The 11,490-nt window shown below is 40.8% G+C and overlaps 1 pseudogene; it reads left to right on the plus strand.

Annotated features, from left to right (window-relative positions):
• The first annotated feature begins 5,687 nt into the window (after positions 1–5,687).
• On the plus strand, positions 5,688–6,115 carry LOC116624653 (annotated as a pseudogene).
• The last annotated feature ends 5,375 nt before the right edge of the window (positions 6,116–11,490 follow it).

An 11,490-nucleotide genomic window follows, 5' to 3' on the forward strand; every position in this document is an offset into this window, starting at 1 on the left:
TGCTTGAGTTGCTCTCCCTCTGCCCCTCCCCCACTCACGTTTTCTCTCTCTCTCTCTCTTTCTAAAATAAATAAATCTTAAAAAAAAAGAACTAAGAGGATAAACAAGAAAAATTAAGGGGGCGATGGAGAGAGAAGCATAACAGATACGGCAAATACTGTAAAAAAAAAAAAATGCGGCAATATTACTGAGATTCTCCAGTGGTACTCCTGATAGAATACTTTTATTCTAAGGGATTTGTAAAGAATTAATATTTATTCAGTGCTTGGAACATGCCAAGCATTTTATCTGCATTCATTTATATTACAGTCTTGAGGTCTAAAAGGTAGATACCATTATTGTCTCCATTCTACAGATGAAGAAACAGAGGAATGGAGAAGTTAAATCACTTACCTGAGCCCCACAACTTGTCTCCCTGATTTCTTTTTTTTTTTTTAAAGATTTTATTTATTTATTTGAGATAGAGAATGAGACAGAGAGAGAGAGCATGAGATGGGGGAGGATCAGAGGGAGAAGCAGACTCCCTGCCGAGCAGGGAGCCCGATGCGGGACTCGATCCCGGGACTCCAGGATCATGACCTGAGCCGAAGGCAGTCGCTTAACCAACTGAGCCACCCAGGCGCCCCTGATTTCTTTTTTTTTTTAAAGATTTTATTTTTTTAAAGCCATCTCTAACGTGGGGCTCAAACTCACAACCCTGAGATCAAGAGTCACATGATCTACTGACGGAGCCAGCCAGGCGCCCCATGTCTCCTTGATTTCAAAGCCAGTTCCCCTTGCACCTTATCAAACCACCTCCCAGCTGACTGAGAGACTTTATATAAAAGTATCCTTTTAAAAAAGTTATTATTTGAATCCATATTAATTAAAACACTTTTAAATTATAATTTAAAATTACAAAATAGAACAGTATGCTTGCAGTTGTGTCCAGAAAGGTAAGTATGCTGGCTAAAAGCCACGCAACAATTTGAAAGATGAATGGGAAATCCAAATACGAGTGAAAATGTTCATCTGAATTAATGCATTTCATTGAGCATCAAAACCCACTAATACTTTACTTCTATTTGTGTACATTATTCTTTTCCCACATACATTTCATCTGCATGGATCGTTTCATTTCATTTTCTATGTGGCCTTCTCCTCAGATAGTAACATAGCATTGTCTGCTGCTCTGGGGTTGGGTATCTAGAACCCGGCACGGAGAACCTCACGCTCTCTTCTCCCAGATCAGCACACTGCTCCCAGCCTGTTTGTCCTAACTGTCAAGGTTTACCAAAATGGTCAGAGAGTCAGCCATTGGATTACATTGACTACTCCATCATGCCATGTAAATGATCTTTTAAAATAAAAAAATGAATGATATCGAAAATATGATTAGAAAAGTTCATCGCTGGTTTAAAGCACTTTACTTTTTTAAGATTTTATTTATTTATTTGAAAGAGAGAGCATGAGTGGGGGGAATGGCAGAGAGAGGGAACAGCAGACTCCCCACTGAGCAGGGAGCCCAACGCGGGGCTCAATCCGAGGACCCCGGGATCATGATCTGAGCGGAAGGCAGATGCTTAAGTGACTGAGCCACCCAGGCGCCCCTGAAGCACTTTAGATGAAAGCTAATTTCAGAAATCTATACCAAAGTAACATTGTTCTACGTGTAGCAAGTCTACCTTCTACGGATTTTTGGCCAAAATTTTGCTTTCCTCCGTACAGAAGGGAAATTAGATCTTGAAGATGTAGGAGACAAATGAAGTATAAAGACTTCCATTCTTTTATTTTTGTAGGGCAAATCATTCTAAGCTCTACAGATTAAATGGAATTTGGATGTCCCTGGTCAGATTGCTGCAAATCAGGTCATCTTGATCCAAGTCTCAACCATAGGAATCAGAGCAAATATGTATTTTGTCTGAGACAAGTACAATAACAGAAGAAAAGATGATTAAAAAAAAAAAAGAAGAAGAAGGGCTTCCAAATTTATCACTTCAGCCCTGTGTGGCGTGTCTACATGGTTTGACCTCAGACAAGGGTCTGCGGAGGTCCTTGTCTGGCATTTGTTGACTGAATTTCACGATAGAAAGTGGGGCATGATGTACAGCCTCATGACTGTGTCTGTTACAGACGATGCAAAGGAAAGCACTAGAGCATTTAAGCCAAGCCATAAACTACTCACTAATATGTTAGAAAGGTCAAAGCAACTTCTTCAAAGCAATGTACTAGAAAAATAAAGACCTCAATGTTCCTAACTAACTTTAGGAATGACAAAACAAACCCCTATGTTAGCTACAACTTATCAGAAATAAATATTAACATGTTCACTTAGAGTTCCAAAAACATGGAAAGAGAAGATCACTTTATCATTCTTTGGATAAACACTAAAGGGTCTGTTGTCTTTTTAGCACACTAGAGTACTCAATATTCAAAATAACCAAGAAAGTACTGTAGAAAAAAGGGCCCATACACAGAATGCCATCAGGATGGGGGTATAAATCCTTCTCTGACTTCCTTAAACATAAGAAATATAAAGGCCTCATATGAATGAGAAAAGTTGAAAACTGGATTTTTTTTTTTTTCTTTTTGAGAGAGAGAGAGAGGAAGGGGGAGAGGGAAAGGGACAGAGGGAGAGAGAGAATCTCAAGCAGGCTCCACGCCGGGCGGGGCTCGATCTCACGATCCTGACCTGAACCGAAATCAGGAGTTGGAAGCTTAACTGACTGAGCCACCTAGGCCTCCCTAAAAACTGGAATCTTTATGTCTTAGTTTGGGCTTCCATAACAAAATGCCATAGACTTGGTTTAAACAACAGGAATTTATTTCTCACAGTTCTGGAAGTCCAATATCAAGGTACTGACAAGATAGGTTTTGCTCTGAGGCCATTTCTCTGGGTCTGCAGATGGTCACCTTCTCGCCCTGCACTCACAGGACTTCTTTGTGTTACAGTGGGGTGGGGAAAGGGAGAGCAAGCTCTCTGGTGTCTCCTCTAATAAGGCACTAATCCCCTCAGGCCAGGCCCCTACCCTTATGACCTCATTGAACCCTAATTACCCCCCAAAGGCCCCATCTCCAAATACCATTACAGTGGGGGTTAGGGCTTCAGTATATATAAATTTTGAGGGGACACAAACATTCGGTCCGTAACACTTTACAAACATATATGACTGGCTTTTAAAAACATTTGCAGTTTGTATTTATTTATTTATTTATTTTTAAAAAAGATTTTAGTTTTAAGTAATCTCTACACCCAACGTGGGGCTCAAACTCACAACCTCGAGATCAAAGTCACATGCTCCACCAAATGAGCTAGCCAGGTGCCCCATCATTTGCAGTTTTTTTTTTTTTAAGATTTTATTTATTTATTTGACAGAGAGAGAAACAGCGAGAGCAGGAACACAAGCGGGGGGAGTGGGAGAGGGAGAAGCAGGCTTCCTGCTGAGCAGGGAGCCCAATGCGGGGCTCGATCCCAGGACCCTGGGATCATGACCTGAGCCGAAGGCAGATGCTTAACGACTGAGCCACCCAGGTGCCCCTCATTTGCAGTTTTTAATAAAACATTTTTAATTGTGGAAAAAACACATAACCTGAAATTTATTATCTAATCATTTTAAGTGGACAGCTAATAGTATTAAGTGCATCCATATTGTTATGCAGTCATAACTGGCTTCTAAAACCAGTGCTGGTGAAGCTATTTATTTTCCCCTGGGTACTAGGTGTGTAAATCAGATGCAGTGTCATAAGGGTGGGCAGAGCCTTAGTTATGTCTTCATTGTTTGCTCAGCTAAGCTTCCTATTAGTTTAGTGTAGTAGTTAGAATTCTCCAGAGAAACAGAACCAGTAAGAGATATCTATCTATCTATCTATCTATCTATCGAGAGAGATTGGCTCACACGATTATGGAGGCTGAGATGTCCCATGATCTGCCATCTGCACACTGGACACCCAGGAAAGCCATTGGCATAGGTCAGTCCAAGACTGAAGGCTTGAGAACCAGCAGAGCTAATGGTTTAATTCCTAATCTGAGGGTAGAAGACCCATATCTTAGCTCATGCAGTCAGGCAGAGAAGGGGCAAACTCCTTTCCTATGCCTTTTGCTCTATCCAGACCTTCAACAGATTGAATGATTGGGGAGAGCAGTCTACTTTACTCAGTCTACCAATTCAAATGCTAATCTCATCTGGAAATACTCTCACAGACACACCCAGAAACAATGTTGAACCAGATAGATGGGCACCGCATGACCCCATCGGGTTGACATATAAAATTAACCATCACATTTGGTTATTAAGAGATACAGCAAGTAAGACATTTGTCCACTGGTGGTTGATAACTGGCATTGTATCTGATTGGTCAGGGTCCATGCTGTACAAGTTGTTAAATATTTTGAGTATCCCTACTGATTATACATATTCTATATTAAATAAAATGGTCTTTTCACTAAAGCAGAAAAGTAAATCAAAGTTTATAGAAGTAGAAAGGTTTAAAAATAATTAACTAGAACTGATAAATGAATTCAGTAAGGTTACAGGATATAAAATCAATATACAGAAATCCATTGCATTTCTATACACTAATAATGAAGCAGCAGAGAGAAAAATTAAGAAAATAATCCCGTTTACAATTGTATCAAAATCAATGAAATACCTAGGAATAAATTTAACCAAGCAGGTGGAAGACCTGTACTCTGAAAACTATAAAACCCTGAGGAAAGAAATTGAAGATGACACAAACAAATGGAAAGATATTCCATGCTCATGGATTGGAAGAACAAATATTGTTTAAGTGTCCATACTACTCAAATCAATCTAAAGATTTAATGCAATCCCTATCAAAATACCAATAGCATTTTTCACAGAACTAGAACAAATTATCCTAAACTTTGCGTGAAACCACAAAAGACCCCAAACAGCCAAAGCAATCTTGAAAAAGAACAAAATGGGAGGTATCATAATCCCAGATTTCAAGATATACTACAAAGCTGTAGTAATCAAAACAGGTATGCTACCGGCGTAAAAATAGACACATAGATCAATAGAACAGAATAGAGAGCCCAGAAATAAACCCCCTATTATATGGTCAATTAATCTTCCACAAAGGAGGCAAGAATATGCAATGGGAAAAAGACAGTCTCTTCAACAAATGGTGTTGGGAAAATTGGACAGCTACATGCCAAAGAATGAAACTGGACCACTTTCATACGCCATACACAAAAATGAAATCGAAATGGATTAAAGACTTAAATGTGAGACCTGAAACCATAAAAATCTTAAAAGAGAGCACAGGCAGTAATTTCTCAGATTTCGGCCATAGCAACATTTTTCTAGATATATCTCCTGAGGCAAGGGAAACAAAAGCAAAAATAAACATTAAGACTATATCAAAATAAAAAGCTCCTGCACTGCAAAGGAAACAACAAAACTAAAAGACAACCTACTGAATGGGAGAAGATATTTGCAAATGACACATCCGATAAAGGGTTGGTATCCAAAATGTATAAAGAATTTATACAACTCAACACCAAACCCGCAAATAACCCATTTACAAATGCACAGAAAACGTGAACAGACATTTCTGCAATGAAGACATCCAGATGGACAACAGACACATGAAACGATGCTCAAAGTCTCTCCCCACCAGGGAAATGCAGATCAAAGCCACAATGAGGTGGTAGCGGCTGTGGCGGCCACGGGTCAGTAGCTGACATGCAGCTCCTTGTCCACGCCCAGGAGCTATACACCCTCAAGGTGACTGGCCAGGAGATGGTTGCCCAGATAAAGGCTCATGTAGCCTCACTGGAGGTCATCATTCCAGAAGATCAAGTTGTGCTCTTGGCAGGCACACCCCTAGAGGATGAGGCTATCCTGGGTCAGTGTAGAGTGTAGGCTCTGATTGCCCCGGAAGTAGCTGGCCCCACGCTTAGAGGTGAAGTCCATGGTTCCCTGGCCCGTGCTGGGAAAGTAAGAGGGCAGACTCCCAAGGTGGCCAGGCAGGAGAAACGGAAGAAGAAGACAGGCTGAGCCAAGCGGTGGATGAGTACAACCAGCACTTTGTCAATGTTGTGCCCACCTTTGGCAAGAAGAAGGGCCTCAGTGCCAACTCTGAAATCCACTGTAATCCTGGCTTTCCCTAATAAAGCCACTCAGTCCAGCCAAAAAATAACAACAACACAATGAGATATCACCTCCCAGTTGTCATAATGGCTAAAATAAAAAACACAAGAAACAACAAGTGTTGGTGAGGATGTGGAGAAAAAAGAACCCTCGTGCACTGGTGGTGGGAATGCAAACCATTGCAGCCACTGTGGGAAACAGTATGCAGGTTCCTCAAAAAAATTAAGAATAGAATTACCATGTGATCCAGTAATTCCACTACTGGATATTTACCCAACAAATATGAAAACACTAATTCACAAATACACATATATATACCCTAAGTTTATTGCAGCATTATTTACAATAGTCAAGATATGGAAGCAGCCCAAGTGTCCACTGATAGGTGAATAGATAAAGACAACGAGGTATATATATGCAATGGACTCAGCCATAAGAAAGAATGAAATCTACCATTTGCAACAACATGGATGGATTTAGAGAGTATAATTGTAAGTGAAATAAATCAGTCAGAGAAAGACAAATACCATATGATTTCCCTTGTAGGTGGAATTTACGAAACAATGAATGAACAGAGGGAGAAAAAAGAGACAAACCAAAAAACAGACTCTTAAGTACAGAGAACAAACTGGTGGTTACCAGAGAGGAGGTGGGTGGGGGGATGGGTGAAACAGGTGAAGGGGATTAAGAGTACACCTACCATAATGAGCACCAAAACATGTATAGAATTGTTGAATCACTATATTGTATACCTGAAACTAATATAACACTGTATGTCAACTATACTGGATTTAAAGGTTTTTTTAAATAATAAAATAAATAAGGGGCGCCTGGGTGGCTCAGTCGTTAAGCGTCTGCCTTCGGCTCAGGTCGTGATCCCAGGGTCCTGGGATCGAGCCCCACATCGGGCTCCCTGCACCGCGGGGAAGCCTGCTTCTCCCTCTCCTACTCCCCCTGCTTGTGTTCCCTCTCTCTCGCTATGTCTCTCTCTGTCAAATAAATAAATAAAATCTTAAAAAAAAAAAAATAATAATAATAAAATAAATAAAAACAATTAGCTATGGCTCTCATTAACCCTTCAATATTATTTTCTGATTTTGATGTAAGTCCAACTTAAAAAGAACTAACTAACCTTCAGTATTGAATGTTAGAGTTAGAGCCCCCTGTAATTTGAACAAAACTTAAATATTTTTCCTACGGAGAGGAAATTCACATGAAATTAACCATTTGAGAGTGAACAATTAAGTGGTTTACAATACTCTATACCCATTGGCACTATCTAGTTCCAAAACTTTTTCATCAGCCCAAATGGAAACCCCATCCCCATTAAACAGTCGCTCCCAAATTCCCATCCCCCAACCCCCGGCAACTACTAATCTGGTTTCTGTTTGTTTGGATTTGCCTATTCTAGACATTTCATGGAAGCGGAATCCTACAACATGTGACCTTTTGTGTCTGGCTTTTTCACTGAACAATGTTATCAAGTTCATCCGTGTTGTAGCAGGTATCTATCTGTATTTTATTCCTTTTGTGTGGCTGAATCATATTTCACGGCATGTGTACACCATACTTTGTTTATTCATTCATCTATTGATGAATATTTGGGCTGTTTCTACCTTTCTGGCTGTTGAGTTAGACTTCTAACAGTTCAGTCAAGCGGCAAAATGCCTGTCTATCTCCCTCCCTTCCACATGATGAGCTTAGCTACCCTAGAAAAAGGACTGTGACTGCTTTAAGTATCTTGGCTCTGTTTCCCAGAACTGTCTTTTTTTATCTGCAAGCCAAGGACAAATCTGTCTCACCACCCCAAGCCTCCACAACAGAAAAATTAATCCATCTCCACAGCATAAACTGCTCCTTCCCTTCCTCTGCCTCCCTGCTGACCAGCCCTTCCCCGAATAGGGAGTCTTTCAACCACTGCTTTTGCTTTCCTGAAATTTTCCATCTGTTATTTGCCGTCCATGCATTTGGTCCTGTGCAAGTGATCTGACACATGCAAGAGTATTTTTTTTTTCTGATCTAGACTCTCCCTTAAAAATAGTTTGATATTATATAACTCAGCTACTCCTTAGCATCACTTTAACAACACATTTAAACAGAATTCATATGAACCACGTTTCAGCTTTCCCGTCCTCCTGCCCCCCCCATTCCCACTCCATCGTGGTTGACCAGCCTTACGTCTGGCTTTTGGACGTATACTCAAAGAGTATATTTTAGTTAAGTAAACAAATTCCTACAGATGTTATTTTTCTGACATAACAGGATGCCTCAGTCTAGGTAAGCTGCTCATTTCTTCTTTAGAAGCGCCATGAAGATTGAATATATGGTGAGAAATACAAGTCAGTAGGATCAGATTGCCCCCGGGGTGCCCCTCAGATCACATTGTGTCAGCGGCTGGCTTCTCTGGATCTCAGAAGGCCTAGTCAGGTAGCCAGTGTAAGAGCCATATCCTTCACACTTCTACTCGAGGTGACCTTATTTCTGGATGTTCCTCAGCCCTGTATTGCGCTAAAAAAATAATGGTCATTAGGATTCTAAAACCAGAGGGGACAGTGTGTATATCTCCTTAGACAGGGCTAGTTTACCCAATAGACGGTCTAAGCACATGCTTGCAAACCTGGGGCACCAACTTTTTGGGGGGGTGGGAGAATTTGGTCCTTATTATTTTATATAAGACATCAAGATAGTCATTGTGGGAAAAATAGAGTATGTCTTAGAGTGCTGTATACTTAGTTGATGGTACATTGTTATTGTATTTTTAAAGTTATCATACAGTAAAACTGACACTTTGGTGTACTACATGTTTTAGCAATGAAATTTCTGATCAGATCTTTAGACTCGCGTACTTATTTTCTTTTCCTCTTTGATGTGAGGTTGTACTTGAGGGAATGAATGGACTTACAGTTTACTGTATGTAGTTTACTATGATAGATAACATGGAAAAAAACCCATAATACAAGGGAGGGAGCAGTAGGAGCAAATGTATTAAGGCAGAAAAACACAGGGAATGGTCAGTAAAGGGGAGTAGTCCAATTTTTTAAAAAATATTTTATTTATTTATTTGACAGAGAGAGAGAGCACAAGCAGGGGGAGCAGCAGAGGGAGAGGGAGAAGCAGGCTCCTCGCTGAGCAGGAAGCCTGATGCGGGGCTGGATCCCAGGACCCTGGCAGACGCTTAACGACTGAACCACCCAGGCGCCCCTGTGTAACTGTTTTTGATATTTTAAGGCTCACACAGTTTAGAAGCAAAATTTCTACAAAAGCTGATTGCATTTGAATATCTGTTTTAATTCATTTATTCAGCCAACAAATATTAGCTGAGTACCCACTATGTGCCAGGCCCTATTTCTAAGTCTCAGGGATAAGGCATGAACAAAACCAAGTCTCTGCCCTCGTGGAACTTGCAGTCTGGTGAGGCATAGATAATAAATTAGTCAACAAATAGGTACCCTATCATCACGTGGTGATAATTATTAGAAGGAAAATTAAAGCAGGATGAGGGGATAGAGCGAATTTTATGTCAGCTCAGGGGCAGCCTCTCTTAGGGGGTGATGTGTGACGAGAGACGTCAATGTAGTGAAAAGGTAAACTATGCGAAGGTTCAGGGCAAGAACATTCCAGGCCACGGGAGCAGCAAATCTGAAGGTTCTGAGGCAAGAATATGTTTGGCATGTTCTGACAATGACAAGGAGAAGAGGGCGCCCGGAGCAGGGTGTTCAAAGCAGTGAGACATGAGGTCTGAGAAGTGGCCAGAATAACAAACATGGAGGGCCATGTTGGCCCATGATTCGGATTTTGGATTTGATTCTAAAAGTGACTGGAACCCATTGAAAAAGGTTCACATGATGTGATTCACAGTCTAAAAAGCCCTCTGCTTGCTCCTGTCTGTGTATAGGTTAAAATTGCTCCCCCCCACCAATTCCTGATGACCAGTTGACGTGGCCTCCTGAAAAGTCCTAAGTCTTATTTTGGACAAGGTGAAATTGGCCTTAAGTGCAGACCCCAGGAGAACTCAGTAGGATTCCAGTTCTCTGCCTTTAGTGTTGTAGTCTTCGTGTCTTCCTTCCTGGTAGACATGGTCCAAGGCCCCTCCTCCAAGGCTGGCTGGAAGGACCCTACTCAGCTTTAAGGACACACACCCATTGTGCAACTCTGGTGGTTCTTGTCCCTAAGCCTGTGGGGAGGATGGCTTTGTCCCTACATCACTGTTAACCTGGTGGCATTTCATTACTTGGGCTCTCCAAAAGAATTACTGACCCAGTCAATGGTGGGGCTCCTGATGCTCTGAGACTTGTCCTATTGCCTTGCTCTGACAAAGCATATTTGCAAAAGCTCCCCCAGTGATTGTGGCAAAAGCCCCTTTTTCCTTTTCTCCAAAAGGATAAGCACGTACCTGGATGTGCGTATAACATAATTTAGAACCTAGAGTGCTCAAATTACCACATTGTTCCAGGAATAGCTTTCATTCTGTTTTTTTTTTTCCCTGTCTCAGAGAAAAACCGAGAAGTGAAGTTTTTTACCAACCAAATGGTAGAACCAGATTTAGAATTGAGAAAGAGCTATTTGTGAAAAGTATGAATCTATGTCATTATATGTGGCTTTGTTGCTAAAGATATACTAATTTGCCATTTAAAATTTCCCCTTCCTCAGTGCCTAGACTCTCAACTTTGCTGACATTTATTCAGATCCTATTTTTACTTATTGTTTTTTAATTAAACTCTACACCCAGTGTGGGGCTTGAACTCACAACCCCAAGATCAAGAGCTGCATGCTCTACCGACTGAGCCAGCCAAGTGCCCCTTGGGTCCTATTTTTAAAAAAAGAAGCTTCCCCCTACCACTTTTATTTGAAAATATATTTAAAACCTGCAACTTCTCGGGAAAAGTATGGAGACTGCTTTATTTTTGTTGCAGGCATTGTAAAACTAAAAAACCAAGACTAGTATTAGCTTGAACTTTACCTTGGAATATGTCCACGAAGAAGAAAGCAAGCCAGACTAATCTTGACTTTCTCTCCTCCAGCTTTTTGTATCAAAGACCCTCTGACATAAGCAAGTGAAAGCTTTTCAACTACTTATTGTAGCGTGGGGCCATCTTGAAATTCTGCATACTCAGAATGGAGATTTTTGCCCCCACTCCTGTCTCCTCTTTCTCCATGTTTTTCAGTCACTGTTTTACTTCATTTGGATTCCTTATCATTCAAACCACATTATTTGGGAGGATGAGCTACAGGTTGAATCGGATTGTCAGTTCTGATTTGGGAGGAAGGTTTATGAGACTCAACAGTGCTGTCGCTCATTGTTCAGTATTCCAAGAAATATCCCTGCTCTGATTCTCAAGGTTTTCAAAATCTTACAAAGAATGTTGGACAGTTAATGTGTTTCAGCCATATTATT

The sequence above is a fragment of the Phoca vitulina genome, unplaced genomic scaffold, assembly GCF_004348235.1.
Source record: "Phoca vitulina isolate PV1807 unplaced genomic scaffold, GSC_HSeal_1.0 scaffold69, whole genome shotgun sequence".
Taxonomy (NCBI): domain Eukaryota; kingdom Metazoa; phylum Chordata; class Mammalia; order Carnivora; family Phocidae; genus Phoca; species Phoca vitulina.